This window comes from Piliocolobus tephrosceles, chromosome 8, assembly GCF_002776525.5.
Source record: "Piliocolobus tephrosceles isolate RC106 chromosome 8, ASM277652v3, whole genome shotgun sequence".
Taxonomy (NCBI): Eukaryota; Metazoa; Chordata; class Mammalia; order Primates; family Cercopithecidae; genus Piliocolobus; species Piliocolobus tephrosceles.
The window spans coordinates 43,900,917-43,919,076 of NC_045441.1; the positions used below are offsets into that span (position 1 = coordinate 43,900,917).

General features: G+C 45.4%; 1 protein-coding gene across 2 annotated transcripts in view; it reads right to left on the minus strand.

Moving 5' to 3' along the window:
• The window catches only part of VOPP1 (VOPP1 WW domain binding protein), a 96,739-nt gene that overhangs the window by 46,196 nt on the left and 32,383 nt on the right, over positions 1 to 18,160 (minus strand). The gene's annotated exons all lie outside the window — the stretch shown is intronic.

Here is an 18,160-nt window from a genome sequence, read left to right on the forward strand (position 1 = left end):
GCAAAGAAGGATGAGAGGATATAGCTTAACCCATGAAAAGCTGGGATATCGGGGCAGACAATGCATTACAGGGAGAGCCGCCCCCTTTCTCATGACTTTCTATTTCTTTAAAACATCTGTTTTTCTATTTTTTCGCAGGCTTTCATATCTCTATATACACTGAGTGTCAGCATTTTATTAAAAAGGTAAATTAAAGACAATCCACTGTTTAAAATGTACTCGGTATGACACTTCAGATTACACAAGAATGCTAGAAATAAAGCACTGCAAAGATTGCCACTGCCCCCCAATTTCTGTTTTAGAAAGACATCTCCAATAGATTCAGCATTTCCAGAGCTGTGTATTTCAGAATATGCTAAAGCCGCACTCCGACCTATGTCTGCCAGATGCTATGAGTCACGGTTCACTCCTTGCCCTCTCACGTGCAGGAAGAGAAAGGAGGAACAAGGAAAGACAATGGGAGCCTCTCCTGGGCCTTCCAGGTAAGTCTAGCTCCTAACATCCCGGAGGCAGGGCCCAGCTCCACAGGGCAGGGCAGGGCAGGTGAGTGTGCACAGGCATCAGAGCAGGGACCAGATGCCACCTGGAGGCTCTCACAAACCTCCAGCAAGTGAGGCAGGCCAGCATCCCCACTGCTCAGGGAACTCTATATGCAGAGATGCTCTTCCTATCTGAACAAGGCTTTTCTAAAATTATTCCATTCGTGCTGTCATTCTTGTTTTAAATTCACAACTTCCTACCTCCATGATCTAGTTTATTGGCCCCCATGTGTAAATAAAACCTTCAAAACATTATGGTGCAAAACTCCCAGCAGCAGGAACACCGGCAAAGGCACAGCAAACAAAGCTTTCTTTGGGCAAGGCAGGGCCGTCCTGCCCAAAGCCCCTCCTCCGGTGGGAGGGTGGCTGGATCAGCTCCCTCTTAGCCTGTCCGCAGCCCCAGCAGGTGTACAGCAATGCCCTCCTGCCATAATTGCCCTGCAGCTGGAATGGAGTTAGAGACATGCCCCACACCTACAGTGGCATGCCATGGGAGAGGTGAGTGCCATCGTCATGCTGGCGACATTTGATGGGTTATGAAAATGATGTGAACCCCTGAATTTTGGAGAATGTGCTTTAAGACACTCAGAAGCATACTCTGGCAGCCTGGAGTGACCTAGTTTTATTAACGAAAAATGAGTTTTATTTAGACTAGGTTAGTTCCTGTCCAGTTTAAGAAATGAAGCTCAGACAGCTGATGAAATCAATTTATTTTGGCAAGGAAGAGCAATTTCAGTTCTCTGCCCCAAATTATAATTTATTTCACTAGAGTCTTCTGTGATAAACGGAGAAACCAGGCCTGCCTTCCATGTGTCACTTTAAACGGGTCTCCCTTATTCTCCATCACCACCACCGACAGTTAAACGTTTCTGGAATCTGACACTTAAGTTCCACGCAACCAAGAAGTGAGGCCAGGGAACATCAGAACTCTAGCCTGAAGACCCGTCCCCGCCTGGGGCCTGGCTGCTCCACGGCTTCTCCTCAGAGACAGGCCACAGCCACGCAGCGAGAGCCGGGCGCACGGGCTGGCACTGGAAACAAGGACAGGCACTGGCCTCTGCAGTGGCCTTTTCTGCAATTCCTCTTGGTCTAAAGCCTTTCCAGATCCGAAGCAGTCACTTGATACTCTGGCAGCACACCTCCATCACTAATGCACTGCATTTCAGAGAGGACTTTTTCTTCCAACCAGACAAAATAATGCCACACATCCGAATGCACACTGTCTCTGGGATACAGCAATATGAGGAATATCACTTTACAAATTCAGGCACCAGAGCCCTTGGTGGGTGTCTTCTTCTGGGTCACACAGCTTCTTTGTGGTAGCAAAATAGCCCCCAGCACAGTGTCTTCTGCACTCAAGAGAGCTCCCCTGAGGAACCCACTCTGCCCACCTCCAGCAAGAACAAAGGCCTCTGAGAACCAGTGTGAGATGATCCCCAAGATATGGTGTTAGTGAAAAAGCATACGCAAAAACAAAAACATACGTCCAGTATGCCATCCTTGATGCAAAAGGAAACGTGTACATTTGGCCTGCTTTATACAAAAAGTATCATAGTCTGCACACATCAAAACATCACATGTATCCCATAAATATGTACAATTATTATATACCAATAAATGTTTTTCCCAAAAAAATCACAGGAAGGATAATGTGAAAATTGATCACAAGAACTGGGTCATTCTTGTCATACCCAACTAACAGAGTCAAGGCCAGAGGGGCAAAGTACTCAGGGTACATAGCACTGCTCCAAAAAGTCATTCTTGGCAAGCCTGGCTGCTGAAACGGCCTGCCCTGACTCTCAGACTAGCTTACCCAGCCCCATCACACACCAATGAGGGCTTGCCAGCTCCCCAAAACTTTACTTAGTGCCAATGAACAACTCTCTTTCAAAACAATCCCTTACATTTCTCCTTATTATAAAACTTCCAAACTTCTCTTTGTTCTTCAGACATACTGAAGACCATGCAATATATGGCCCAGACTGCAATGCTCACTTCTTAAACAAAATGTTTTATATTTAGAGATCTGTCTCTGTAAAAACTAATTAAAATGCTTACCTGTGGGGGGTGGGTGGAGTGGAGTGGAGTGGAAAAGACAGGGACAAGAGCCAAATTCATCTGAGTATATCTTTTTACACAGTTTGACTTTTGAAATGTTTTTTTCATATTCAGATAATAAAGTAGAAAGTATTTTTTAAAATCACTTCTCAGACTGAAAAGATTTATAAAAAACTATTGTGACATGATCACACAGGTCCCCTTTAGGCCAGGGACAACAGGGACAACTGGGACAACTAAGCAGGGTAGATGCCTGTGAGGTCAGTGCTCACAGGAGACTCACACAGACACGCACTCTTCTGGGGGCCTTTCCAGGTGAAGGGCACTATTTCCACCCTACTCTTCTTCCCACGTTTTTCTGGGATATTCCCTAACTTCACAGCTGCCTCCTTGTTGGTTACTCTTGCTCAGTTACTTGCTAATAACCATTTATCATCTCTCACTAAGCTACACAAATAAAACATTTTGAAAAATTTAACCCCAGTTTATTCCTTTACAAAGACTGTTCTTATGAAAATATTAAGGCTACATTTCTTGAAACATAAAGTACCTTTAAACAGAGTTACCTTGCATTAAGCTATAGTTCCATTTTGTTGCTGCTGAAATTATTGTGTTTGAAATTTGCTAATATCCTGGAAACTGCTTCACTGTTTTTGGTAGCTGGACTTTTGTAGTAGCTTTCTCCTGAGGAATACCACCATCGTAATAATACAGACATATACTGTCTCACTACAGTTAATGCATGGCATGATTCCATTTGACGGTCAGATAATATGAAGAACGCAAAGTCACAGGTCTCATTATTCAACTGAAAAATGCCAAAATGAGGACTCAGAAGTCCTGATAAGTTGTAGTTGAGCCTTTCCTTCAACAAATGCTTGCTAACTGAAAAGCAGGTGTCAGAGTCAGCCTGTCCAATCCAGGAGGACGCAGCCTTGTGATGGGAATGGAGACCAGGAGGTGGAGAGGCACACGCCTGCCCGAGGAGCCCACAGTTGAGACAGGTGCTGCCAAGTCGAAGTCTGATGAGAAAGGCAGTCTCCGCCTACCAAGTCCAAACTCCAAATCCAGCATCAGCACCAGGACTCAGGACAAAGCCAGACAGCTGGAGCTGTGGTCAAAGGGGAGTTTGCCAGGGACAAGTAACAGGTATCTTCAGAGTACTCCCAACCACCAGCAGGCACGCAGATGTGGCCTCACAAGCAAGTGGGAGGAGGCAGAAAGAAGGCCCCGTGTTGGGTCACACGGAAGCACCAGAGTCGATGGGCAAAGGGGAACCCACAGGGAAAGGAGGAGCCAAAGAACCAGTGCTCTGGGTTCTGAACCTGACTGCAACCTGCCAGCCACGCCGCCAGCCAGTCTGGGTTTCAGTCTCCTCATTTGTAAGAGTATGGACTCTCTTCCCTGCTTTATGAAGAAACTGAGATTGAATATATCGAAATGCCTGGCCAGACTAGGGCATCGTTTCCTCATCCCACACCAGGTAGCACCTCTGTCCCTGTGTCTTCTCTGGAACAAACAACTTCCAAGGCTCATCTTACATGGTCCTCTATCATCTAAACAGAAGCAATGCTTCCAAACCTCTTAAGAACAAAGGTTCTAAATATGTAATGCCTTACATGTGTACAGTATTTAGTTTTCCAAAATCTCCCTAAAAGGAACAAACCTCTCTTAAAAAAAAAAAAAAAAAAAACCTTAAAATGTATGGAAACTAATGGGGAAAAAAGGGAATTTCCAGGTTTTATACCTACTCTGGAAAAATCAGTCTACCCATTTTGCGAAGATACTTCACCATGATTTCTTAAGGATCAACCATCTCTGGAAACAGAAATTGTGTGTGTGAGGAGAGGTCGACTGCTTTCTGTTACCTAGCAGGCATCCTCAGTGTACAGGAAGCTGTCCTGGGCTCTGGGAAAACAGCAGCCCTGCATGAGTGCCTGTGGGATATTCCCTCCATGTGCACAGCAGAGACAATACATAGAGTCACATGCTTCTTGAAGAGCTCATGAAAACAGTAACATACAACTTATAAACTATGAACACAGCAGAGGGTGTGGGCTCATGAGGAAACCTTCAGGAGCAACTCCCTTGAAGGCATCTACATTTCACACTGGAGAGCCTGAAAGACGTCTCTGCTCAGGATGGACTCTGGACACCTGTGGTTCAAGGACTAGGGTATCTATAGATATAGTTCAGCCATCCCAAATATAGTTATCCCTATTTAGGCAGGATCTAAATAAGCCCCAGAGAATAAACCCTTGCTGATCTCCACTAGTAATCCTCATAGTGACATAAATTACTCCTCCCTGTGCACTGAGTGAGGAAGGACACAGGACACCACTGATGATGAGTGCTTCTCTCTTTTCTATCCCAGGCTAAAACAGAGCCACACCATAGGCAGGCACAGCTGACTTGGTAGGAACTGAAGCTTATGACTCTGGGACATGAGGGAGTGGAGAGCAGGGTCAAGGATCCAAAACAACATGGATTTTACCTAAATTCCACCTGTTCTGCTTTTGTTAACTTCAGGGGATAAGGTGAGATCTTTAGATAAATAGCAGACAAACTTGCAAACCAGCAGTTCACTGACAGGACTCGTTTCACTGACCTCTGGAAAGTAAGGATCCTTATGTTACTTATCGCGGCAACAGCTTTGGTCAACAGTCTGTCCCGGGCCAGAAGTCCAGGATTTGCTTCAGGATGGTGGGATGGCCCCAAGGAAGATCAGCCCAAGGATTCCATCTTTTTCAAAAGGGAGGGGCCCCCTGCTGTGCCTTGCACTGCTTTTGCATTCATCAAAAGCTGAACTTGACACACAGGCAATGAGATCCCAGCTGCTTTCAGCTCAAGCCCAATTAGAGTGGGCTCGTTACACTCCGCACAGGCTGAGAACAAAGAGAGCCTCGCGGGTGCTGGCAGGCTTGATGCTCAGGACCAGGGACAGAAGCAGAGGGCAGGGGGTAGCCTGCTCAATGCACAGAGAAAAATCCATGCAGGGAATGACAGGCAATTATCTCAAGGTCTCTGAATTTCAATTAATAAATAGGACCGACCATGCTTTAAATTCCTGTACTGGAATTTCAATCAGTTCCCTTAATGCTAATTACTTACTCCCCAGGTTTATGGGCATTCTGTTTCTCAGGAATGTCTTATCTCCAAGAAAACTTGATTTTTTAGAGATGACAGTATGAGGTTTCTCACAAGCACCATTTCTTAGAGGGAAGAAAGCAGATAGACTCTTAAGAAAATAACAGAAATAAAAGATCCCCTGTCCTATAGAAGAAACCACACCTGAAATTCATACACGGCCAGCAAATAACAATCAGAGATGAGGCATTATCGTTGAGATTCCGAGGATGCACGCTGTAAACCTTAAACGAATCCCAACCACAGATCCCGGGGGAAATTCTGTCACCTCTCCTAGACTCTGAACAGCTGGTCTGCTTTACCTGCTTTTGTGTTCAACAGAAGGACAGGGGAGGAGACCTCCTCATGGCCCCTCATTCCAGTAGGTAAAAAGCCTCATCCTCAGCAGGTGAAAATTAATCAGTAACCAAACTAAAAAGGTAGAAGCAAAGGAAACTATCCAAATATAATAGGGCTGATATCTTTCAACAATAAAGACTTTACATGATTCAATGAGAAAAAGAAAAATTCCAACAGGAAAAAAAACAAAAGTGATATGGGAATTTTTCAAAGAAACACAAAAGGCCAATAAACCTATTTTAACAGCCAATATTCATTAATAACCAAATATAAATCACAATAGTATGGTTTTTGACCCATCAAATTGGTAATAAAAAAATCCCATAGTATGCTTTGTAGACAAGGGCCTGAGGGGAAAAAAAAAAAATCACATAATTCTGTTGGGAAAATGTCTCAAGAAGACAATTTTTCAATATATATAAAAAATCTTTAAAATGTACATAATTTCAGCAAGTTTAAACAACTGAGAACAAATGTTATTTAAAAAACTGGAAATAACCAACATTTTCAAAATGGGTTTTGCTAACAAAATTATAAGACATCTAAAAGATGTATTTGTAGGTATTTACTATCAGAATGTAGACAAACATAATTAGGAATATTTTGCTGAGAAAAAAAGATCAATAAAGTAGTATATCTAGAATTCTATTTTTTGTTATACATTATAGGAAACAGAAAATAATATGGAAAGCCATGTACCAAAATACTGACAACTAATTATGTTTTACTTGGTACTAGAGATGATTTTTTGGGAAACAGAAAATAATATGGAAAGCCATGTACCGAAATACTGACAACTAATTATGTTTTACTTGGTGCTAGAGATGATTGTTTTCCACTATACATTCTGTTAGTCAGTCTCCAAGTTTTCTGTACAGAACTTGTACATTTTATTTTTAAATCTCTATTAAATTTTACTTTAAAATGCAGACCACTTAGTACCCAGAAAAGAAGTGAAAACTGGATATGAAAAGACATTTAAACCAGCCTGGCCAACATGGTAAAACCTCATCTGTACTAAAAATACAAAAATTAGCTGGGCATGGTGGCGCATGCCTGTAATCCCAGCTGCTCAGGAGGCTGAGGCAGGAAAAATCACTTGAACCTGGGAAGCAGAGGTTGCAGTGAGCTGAGATCGCACCACTGCACTCCGGCCCAGGCAACAGAGCAAGCTCTGTCTCAAAAAAGAAAAAAGAAAAGGAGAAGAAAAATATTTAAAATAAGAAAATATAACTGTTAACAAGAAAGAACATTCTCCAGCTAGGAATGAAATAAAAATTAACAGATAAAGTTTGTGAAACAATATACAAGGCTAGAAAGGGTGTACTCAAACAAATACAGAGTCAGCAATTAAAGCTATATTCATAGAAAGTTTATCATGGGAAATGTTTATTTCATATAGTTAATTTAAACACATTATATATATTTAATTTCAACAATGTAAAAATAAACATATTCATAGAAGAAAGAATGTAACAGCATAAGCCTAAATTCACAATGTTATATTTGGATGGTGTGATTTCTTTTTAAAATATCTCTCTACTGAAGCCTTCAATTCTGATGATAGAGGCTGTTGTGGCAAGAGACAAGGGACACATAAGCGTCCTCAATGGGCCGGACGCAGTGGCTTATGCCTGTAATCCCAACACTTTGGGAGGCCAAGACTGGCAGATCACAAGGTCAGGAGATTGAGACCATCCTGGCTAACACAGTGAAACCCCGTTCTCTACTAGAAATACAAAAAATTAGCCGGGCCTGGTGGTGCTTGCCTGTAGTCTCAGCTACTTGGGAGGCTGAGGCAGGAGAATCGCTTGAAACTGGGAGGCGGAGGTTGCAGTAAGCTGAGATGGGGCCACTGTACTCTGGCCTGGGTGACAGAGCGACATTCTGTCTCAAAAAAAAAAAAAAAAGAGTCCTCATTGAGTGCAAAGGACTGGATTCACTGCAAGACCCAACACACATGTGCACCCAGAAGCTCCTACTCATGTCCGCTGAACACAAGCATTCTGAAAACTATGCTATCTTTTAAAACATAATTATCAATGTAAATCACATTTGATGATACTTGGATCAGGTGATCCAAGTTCTAGCTCAATTTACTTAGTTTTAGTTTATACACTATAAAATCACTCATTTTCAAGATATAGTTTGATGAGTTTTAGGAAATGTATACAGCTGTGCCTCCACCACCCCAATCCAGCTTCAGAACCTTTCCTTCACTTCAGAGAGTTCCCTCATGTTGTTCTGTAGTCAATTCCAACTCCTACCCCAGCCCCCAGGCAATACTGATCTGCTTTCTATCTTTATCCATAGTCTTGCCTTTGCTATACGGTTCAATTAAAGAAAATCATACAACTTACAGTCTCTTATGTCTGGATTGTATGTTGCTGCATATATCAGCAATTCACTCCTTTCTAGTGTTGAACAATATTCCATTCTATGAAGGCACCACATTTTGTTTATCCATTCACCAGCTCATGGACATCTGGGTTGATACTGCCTTTGGCTGCTATCAATAATGCTGCTATATCCATTTGTATACAGGTCCTTGCATGGACAGATGTCTTAATTTCTTGGGTACACACCAAGAAAAGTGGAATGGGTACGTACATTCCACTCCAAGACCTGGAGTGGAACTGTCAGGTCACACAGTAACTCCTTACATAACTTGTTGAGAGACTGTCAAACCATTTTCCAAGGCAGCTGCACTGCTTTACATTCCCACCAACAATCTAAGAGGGCTCCAGTCTCTCCACATCGTCACTAACACTTATTATCTGTTTTTTGATATTAGCCATCTGGTACCGTACTGGTATCTCATCGTGATTTTAATTGGTATTTCCCTAATGACCAATGATGTAGACTCTTTTCATTCCAGCTCAATGAGAAGGCAAAAACCAGTAGCTGCCATACATGGAATGCCTGTGATCCAATAGGTGTTTTTCATGTGAAATCTCACTTAACATCGTAACAACCCTGAGAATTAGGTGGTTTACAAATGAGGAAACTAAGGTCTCAGAGAGGTGAACTGACTTGCAAAGGTGACACAAGAGCAAGCTGAAAGTCGGCATTTAACTTCAGGTCTGTTGGTTTCCAAAGTCTGTGTGCTTTCTGTGGTAATGTCTAGAAGCTGCAGTTTTCTGTGTCATCATAATCCACGATCCACCCTTTGGAATGTCTGTCACATCATGCGCATGGAACTGGAATGAGATTTATTGTAGGCATTATTTTGCTGTATAGAAGAAAACTAAAATGACTGAATCCACATGAAAGACCCTATATCCATGCCCCCAAAATAGCCTTTTATGAGTTACTAGGAATTCTACCTTTCAGCGTTCCTCAACTCTCAACACTGTCAATATTGGACTACATCTCCAGAAGCAGAAATCAAACACAAGTGTGCCCAGCAGCTTTGCTAAGGAGAGTATCTCTGCAATCAGCATGGCCAGCCCACCACGAACAAACCACAAGAGAAAGGAAAGGAGCAAAATCAAGGAGCCAAAAGCCCACCAGGGTACAAACCATGAAGCATCCTTTCACTCTCAGAAATGACTTTTTAGCTGCCAAAAATACTTACAGGAGCCATTTTAGGCACAGAACTATATAAAATGAATGTAAGGCCTGTAGCCAAAAGGGTTCACGTGACAAATTTTCCAAATGCCAAAAAACATCATTCATTCAAAAAACTGATAAGTGGGAGACTTCATTAGAATGGCTTGAAAGCAGTGATAACAGATGGAAATATCAGTGCTACTGTTATCTGCTGGCAATAAATGAATATGATCATCCTTTGTTATGGGCTCAATTCCAACAAAATCTATGAACAGGACCAAACCTTTGAATGCTCTCCTTAAAGGCCTAATCCAGAAAGGATTTGATTTTTTATTTTATTTTATCTCTTCTCTTCTCTTCTCTTCTCTTGAGAGGGAGTCTCGCTCTGTCACCCATGCTGGAGTGCAGTGGTGCAATCTTGGCTCACAGCAACTTCTGCCTCCTGGGTTCAAGCGATTCTCTTGCCCCAGTCTCCTGAGTAGCTGGGATTACAGGCACGCGCCACCACATCTGACTAATTTTTTTGTATTTTTAGTAGAGACGGGGTTGCACCCTGTTGGCCAGGCTGATCTTGAACTCCTGACCTCAGGGGATCTGCCCGCCTCCCCCTCCCAAAGTGCTGTGATTACAGGCATGAGCCACCGCGCCCAGAAAAAGTTGTCTTTTTTTGATGTAATTGCAGAGTGCAAGAATAACATTATGAAAAAAAAGTCAACAGATCAGCTCTGCTACCTCCTAATCTATGATTTGGGCACCCGGCTTTGACGATCTCATACATGACTGAGAAGAGTAACAGGCTTGTTGTTTCCAACTACTGTGCCCCCAAAATGAAATAACTGAGATATGTACCAAAAGACTACTCTCCTCCAGTTGGGCCTAAATCTTGGCCAGCAGATCCAAAACTCAACCACCACACTTAAGAGAAAATATCACCTTCTTACCTTTTGCTGACAGAAATGCCCAGAAAGATTAATAAGTGGAGCAGCTTCAAGAGCAAAATGCCAAAAAATGCATAAGGATTTTCGCACTCAGGTTGTGTAGTACCCTACCTATTTGACTTCTATTTTAGAAGAAAAATGTGTTGGATTCTCTGATGACATGTATTTCTGTAAGTCTAGATTCTAACTGTAAAGAGCACAAGAAATTGAAAAGCTGAGATGTGACTAAAATCTGACTAAAGGCTGAATAAATGATGGTATCACCCACATTTAAAGACAATGTGACTTACTAGAATAAACACACACAACACCTGCTGCATGCCTGCTTCTGGGCCTGAACAGTGATCCAACCATGGTCAGGCCACCGAAGGTCTCTAAGCTTTGGTTCTTTGTCTACAGAATGGAGATGGGTATTTCTGTCTTGCCCTGAGGTTTACATTAAACAGCACATGCGAACCACCTGGCACATGCCCACTATTCTAGGAGGCCCCGCTAAGTCGTTACATTGTGTGCTGTGTGTGGGTTTATTCTTGAGAATCATGGTCAAGTAAAGCTCAACCTAAAGATGCAGTTAACATTCTCTACAACCTACTTTTATGTCTCTATGAAGAGTGAGAATATGGAACCTGTGATCCAAAATGAATCAGAAAAAAAAAAAACAAAAAAAACAGAAGTTAGAAACTACACTAGTTACAACCACCAGCTTGGAAATGATACCCTGGTGTGGAAAAATATAGCTCAAAGCAATCTGAGGGAGCTTCCTCCCCTTTCCATGGAAGTTTTCATGGCTTATGGCACACCCTGTCAGCATTCTCTTCCCAGGAAGGTACTAGGAAGCACTGCCACGTGTACTTCTGTCATTCCTTTTCACTACTACCTAATTTCACACCCCCTCAATTCTGGTAATATGCATTTTCATTAAATCTGGTAATATCTAACCTGGAGTCAAAAAGCGATTTCTTGTGCTTAGAAGACTTTCTATTTCTTGTCAGGAATTGATTTATTATAAATGTTAAGGAACTAAGCTGTTACAGCAAATTTAGGGAGAAAGAGAGTCAGTTCCACGTGATGCCCCACAGCAGCATCTGTGTATTAGAAAATCTTCAGGGAGTCCCTGGTGGTGTGGAGGCCTAAGCTAAAACCAGGAGGACTGAGAACATATGTGCCAGGAAGGTGATTTCGATGCCAGTTCTGTGTCTCTCCTGAACCCAATCAACTCAATCATTTCTGTTTAACACAAACTCACATGAGTGCCTCCTAAAAGCTGGTTCAGTCAGCTGCCTCCAGGTCAGACCAGTGAGGATGGAGGTCGGTCACTCAGTGTTGTCTGTGGGTGCATGCAAGGGGCAGTGTGGTGCTCTTGAAAGGCAGTGCCCAAGGACAGCAGCAGAGATGCCCCTGCCTTCCCCACTCAGGAAGGGCACCACTGTCCACCCACAAGCAGCTTCTAGAGCCATCACTCATAATATATTTCTTCTCTCATTTAGATTTCCCTGTGCCAAGAAACCAAACAAACAAAAAAAACCTGCCTGCTGTGAGTCAGCCTCAGAGATGACCGTGGTTGACTGTGCTCTCTGCCATCTGCTTTTAACCACGAAAGAGGAAGCAGCTATGTGGGATACCACATCAGGGTACCTTCCGGACCTAGGGTCTCACTGCCTGGAAACTCCCCTGAGTCTCAGTTTCTTCAGATGGGAGGGACTCTGCTAATTCAAAGAACCCCTCATACTACCCACCAAAGGAAAGTCCCCATCAGGGAGACCAGCAAGGGAGGCTGACTTTCTATTTCTTGTCATGAACTGATTTATTATAAATGTTAAGGGACTAAGCTGTTACAGCAAATCTGAGAAGAAAGAGAGTCAGTTCCACGTGATGCCCCACAGCAGCATCTGTGTATTAGAAAATCTTCAGTCCTTTCATATCCTCTGATCCTCCCAGTCTTTTCTTCTTACCTTTTCTCATACCCAGGGTGTGGTGGGTGGGTAGGGAGGTAGATGAGTGAAAACACCCACAGGAAGGAAGATGGCAAAACTCAAGTCCAAAAGTAACAACTCCGCCTCAGTGTTGTAAATAAGCAACAGTTTTTCCACCCAAAACAACTCATTTGTGCAAGGTTACCAGCAAAACTGTATAGCTGTCTCCCAGCCCTGTCAGCTATAATTTCTAATAGCTGTCACTGTGTCCTGGCTTGTTAAAATCCGTGAAGGAAATCATTTCATGTAGCTTTTTTTTTTTTTTTTTTTAAGGAGATGGGGAGAGAAAAGAATGTAGCAGAGTAAAACAGCAAGTGCAAGCAGATGACAGAAATTTCTACAAACACTTAATAGACAGACATTCCTTAGGCATAGTTAAAATATCTAAATTTCATTGGTGGAATTGGCTGTCAAAAGATAATCATCTCTTGCTTCACTTCTCATATTTCCTAAACCCTCGGGTCTCTCAGCTAGTGCAAGGTCCTGTCATGGTCACCGGTGGCTTGGGCCAATTCTCACTTCTCCTGGAGGGCAGCTGCGTGTAGGGAGCGCGGGCTGCCCAAAGTTTCACTCTGATTGGAGGTAAACTTAACATCATTTCTGCATTAGTCATTTAGAGCCCTGGGCTCAGTACTTTCCCCCAACTGGGTTTCTGCTTTTGAGCTCGCTCTGCAATTTGCCTAATTCTGACTCAATTCTGTCTGGGCCCAGGGAGCTGTCAACAGCCACTCCTCCCCACCCATTTCTCCAGGTGTAGCCCTCTTGCAGGTGTCCTGCCCACAAAAGACCACCAGCATACAATGCCATGCAGGGTCCACCCTAAGCTGGGGGCCCTCTGCCAGCTGCCACCTGAGATCTCTGCCAGATGCCCAGAAGAACCTCACACCAGACATCTCTAGAGCTGAGCGCTGCTCCCACCCAGTGCGCTGGACTTTGGGGAAAGTACCACCGCCCATTAGCTCACCCCAGCCACACGCTGTCCCCAGTGCCTCCTGTCTTCCCACTCCATCCACCTGGTCATCAAGACTTGTCTCTCCCCAGGACATTCCTGCCACGCCATCAAGGAGGCCAGCCTTGCTGGTATCAAAAGCCAGGGGGTGAGCTTGCTGATGGGAGAAGAGGAGAACAGGAAGACACAGTTGAAGAGTGGTAGAGCCTGCAGCATCTGTCCCAAGACCACTGCCACATCCAAGCCTGGCCGCATGGCCTCTAGTGCCAGGGCCTGGCTGGGGGGCTCCTGACACTGCACCTGCCCCTAAACTTCTCAGCAGACCTGACAAAGCTCAGGGGGCTATGCAGTGCCCTGTCAAAGAGAATAGGAAAGGAGGGCACACAGCCCACCAATTCCTGCTCTAGAAAATCTCCAGGGGCTCCCCATTCACTGTGGGTTTCTCTTTGCTTCCCCTTGAAGTTACAAGTTCCTTTCTTCTGAATGCAATTTTATCTTCAGTGGGCTTCATAACACAAACAAGGAAGAGTGGGGCTGACTGATCAGGGCAAAGCTCAGAGAGCTCGAGGGCACTGGGGCAGGCTCCCCCTGGAAACCCTGCCGCCTCACCGAGGGTGAAATACAGACCCCAGGGAGTGTCCTTCTGGCTTGGCCGCCCCCCATGCCATCAGCTCTTCCTGTCTCTGCCACTCCTCCCAGTCCCCCACCCCGCAGCCATTTCCATCCGTGCGCCTCTAGAAAAGCCTAGGTCTATTTGCTTCCATCTGGAATACACTTCTTCACAGTTTCCACCAACGAAGCCTCAGCCTCAGTGTCCCTTGGATGAAAATTTTCGAGACTTCCAGAAGGTGAGTTGTTAGTTTTCCCCTTGGGGCTCTGATTAAATTTAACTCTCAGCACCTCAGCTTACAAGGAATCTTCCCTTCTATGAACTTATTTGGTTCTAATGAGACCCTAGGAGGGAGCGGGCTGCCCTCAGCCAGCAGATATGCTTAGCCCTGTGTCTGCCATCCCAGCATGCGGTCAGGGGCACTGTCCCTCTGTGCAGAGAATGGGCAGGCAGACACCAACCCACGGCAGGTCTGAGGCTATTCCCAAAGGCTATGTTCTTTCCCTGATGATGACCGACTCTTTCCTACACCTGCCCCACACTCGGTGCCAAGCTAGGATCATGCACTCAGGGCCCTGCCTCCTCCTGCAGGGCTGGGTCTTCAGGAGCTCCTGAGGAGTAAGGGCCCTGCTTCGGCCACCCTGTTGGCCCCAGTGTCTGACCCAGGCCAAGTGTTCAGGAAACTTCTGGTGGAAATGCTCATATATCCATTTCCTCCTCTGCCTGCTCAAGAGTTGTACTTGAATTTGACTACACACCCTGAAGTGTGGAGACTGGCCCTGACTGCCTTACATAGGCTGATTAAAACTCAGGCAAGGCCGGGCGTGATGGCTCATGCCTGTAATCCCAGCACTTTGCGAGGCCAAGGCGGGCAGATCACCTGAGGTCAGGAGTTCCAGACCAACCTGGCCAACATCGTGAAACTCCGTCTCTACTAAAAATACAAAAATGAGCCGGGTGTGGTGGCATGCACCCTGTAATCCCAGCTACTCAGGAGGCCGAGGCAGGGGAATTGCTTAAACCCTGGAGGCAGAGGTTGCAGTGAGCCGAGACCGCGCCACTGCACTGCAGCCTGGGTGAGAGTGAGACTCCATCTCAAAACAAAACAAAACAAAAAGCAAAAAACCTCAGATTTACCACCAGGAGGATAGAGAACTTAGGAGCACAACATGCTGAGGGAGACAAAGAGAACTTCATTGTGTCTCTCAAAACACTTTCCCAGAGGAAGACGGGATAGAATGAGGGCACAGCACATGGCACGCGGCGGGAATGAACAATGACCTGATACAAAAACAACTCGTGTTCACACCAAGGAGCATGGCCCAGGCACGGAGTGTGACCACAGGGGCAGAATGCTGATCTTGACTCAGACAGCGCATCTGCCGCACGGGAGGGCGTACTGTACCCAGTCTGGTTGAGGCAGGCACCCAAGCCTCACTCGGTAGGGCAATCAATGTAAGTGCCCAGGAATGCAACAGACAGTGAACAGAACGGCAGCCAGACAGCATGAAATGCAGAGCTCTTGAGGCACCACCAGGGGAAGGTGGGGCCCGCCTCGCCACAAAACCTGAGACTTCATGTCATGTCTGAGAGGTTGAGAGGATTAAGGAAGGGGCTTTGGGAAGGGGCCGGACATTTTCTGACGAGAAACGCAATGCAGATGGCGACTCCAGGATCTCTCGACCTGACCCATCTAATTCCCTGACCCTGGGCTGTGCCTGAGTGGAAGGCTCTGCCCTTCGTCCCGCCAGCACTGACCCTGTCCTGTCCCAGCCGAGCTTGCATCCACTTCCTTCAGCTGAACACACCTATTTTGTACCCCAAACACCCAGGGCGTACAGCAACATATGGGAAGCCAAGCAGGCATCTCACTGGCATCTCTCATACACCTCAGCTGGCACTCCGCCCCCACCTCTGGCTCTGGAGCAAGGAGAGGCCGACAAGTCAGACAACTGACTTTGTGCTCCAGCCTTCTGGAGGTAACACATGACTGCCCCCCATGCTCTTCTTTCCCAAAACTGAAGCCCAAACTCTGGGCCAGGCTTCACAGCAAATTGAACCACCAGCCAAGCAAGCACCTGAGCGTGTGAGCCTGTCCTTCGCGTTCCGCTAGGCAGAAGGATGCAGGCAGCGCAATTCCTCTCCAGCCAGTAGCCCACAGTCCTATCACTGTTGGGTCATACGCAGCCCTCCAATACGGAGCACACATAAATAAACTCTGGTGCCCGCAGAGCCTGCAGTATCCTCCTCTGTTGAGTGGTGAGAACATCTACCATGGAGGACGCTACAAGGATTCAAGAAGCCAGCATTTGTGACAATGTGAAAAGCGGGTCTGGCCTCCAGGCCCAGGCCACCAAGGAGCATGCACTTCCCACAGCCCCCACTTCCCCTCCAACTTTCACTACTCCAAACCCATGAAAGGGGGAACTGCCCACGAAAGTTCATTCTCCCCCAAACCACTTACTAAGTGCCAAGTGGCCCTGCCAGGCAGAGACGGAGGCCAGTGTGAATCTGGGCCGTCTCCTGCCCACCTGCCATTCCTCTCCACCAGCTGGCAAGGAGGCCCCGGGAGCCCCCACTAGGCTCACACACCCAGACCCAAACACTGCCTGTCCAGCCTGGCCCGACCACACTAAGCTGCCCTCTGCCTCTCCCACCTTATGGCTTCAAGACACCTCTTTCACCAGCTGAAGTAGTGGAGAACTTCTCCTGCTGATCCCCTCTAGAGACTGCTCTCATTGCAGAAGTGTTTCTGGAATATGAAGTGTTGCAAAGTCAGTCTATTTTGCTACAAACAACCCCGAGAAGCAATTTGCAAAGACTATCCCTTATCAGTCCGCACCTGGGAACTCTCTTCTGCAACTGAGCTACACCCTCTGGTCCTTCTCTAGGCCCAGGTGAAGATGCAGCCATAGTCGTTCCAGTATGCAGAGCATTATGAAGGTGCAACGAATAAATCCAACATCTTACTCAGACTTACTCCTGAAATGAACAATGTTTACGTTCTTTGCTAACTTGATGCTCAAATGTCCTCTCAAAATCTAAACACAAGACCTTCCTGCCAGGCTACACAAACCGCACAAAAAAACAACCCTATGGTCCGAAGACTGAGGATTCCACAGTCCAGCCGAGGATCACTGTAAACTGCTTTACATGGTTTAATGACAAACATAATAGTCCATCTATACAAACTTGCAAGAGCACAGAAGACAGATACCCAAGAGTTTTACCGAGCATTGTGTGCAATAGCAGAAACAGCTACAAACTACTTAGCTGTTCATCAAGAGAGGGTGGATTAAAATGAGTCACGGCCATTCCTATAAAGGAACACTTTGTAACTCCAAGGGGAATGCTGTGGGTTTGAGCTGCCGCTGAGGAAACATCTCCAAGCAACATTTCTTAAGAAAAAAGGAGAAACAAGATGCAGAACACTGTGTATAATATGATCCCATCTGCGTATTTTTAACCCACTATTTGGGTATACAAACTTAAAAAAAAAAAAAAAGAGTTACACAAGAAACTTATCAGAGCCTCTTTGCTGAGGGTCTAGGGTTGAGAAGGTATTGCGGAGGGAAAGGTTTCATTCCTTTTTGTTTCATTCCTTTAAAAAGGGGGGAGGGGCGGGCACAGTGGCTAACGCCTGTAATCCCAGCACGTTGTGAGGCCGAGGCAGGCAGATACCTGAGGTCAGGAGTTCAAGACCAGCCTGGCCAATATGGTGAAACCCCCGCCTCTAATAAAAACATAAAAATTAGCCAGGCATGGTGGCACACCCCTGTAATCCCAGCTACATAGGAGGCTGAGGCAGGAGAATCGCTGGAACCCGGGAGGCGAAGGTTGCAGTGAGCCAAGATCATGCCATTGCACTCCAGCCTGGGCGACAAGAGCGAAACTCCGTCCCCCCCCCAAAAAAATGTACGTGCACTCATCGTATTTAAAAACTTAAAACCACCAAATCAATTATCTATGAGAATCAGGAACAAGATCAACACATGAAATCCCCAGATGATTTAAGAATTCCATTCCAGTTAGTATTCACCCCTTTATCACAAAGA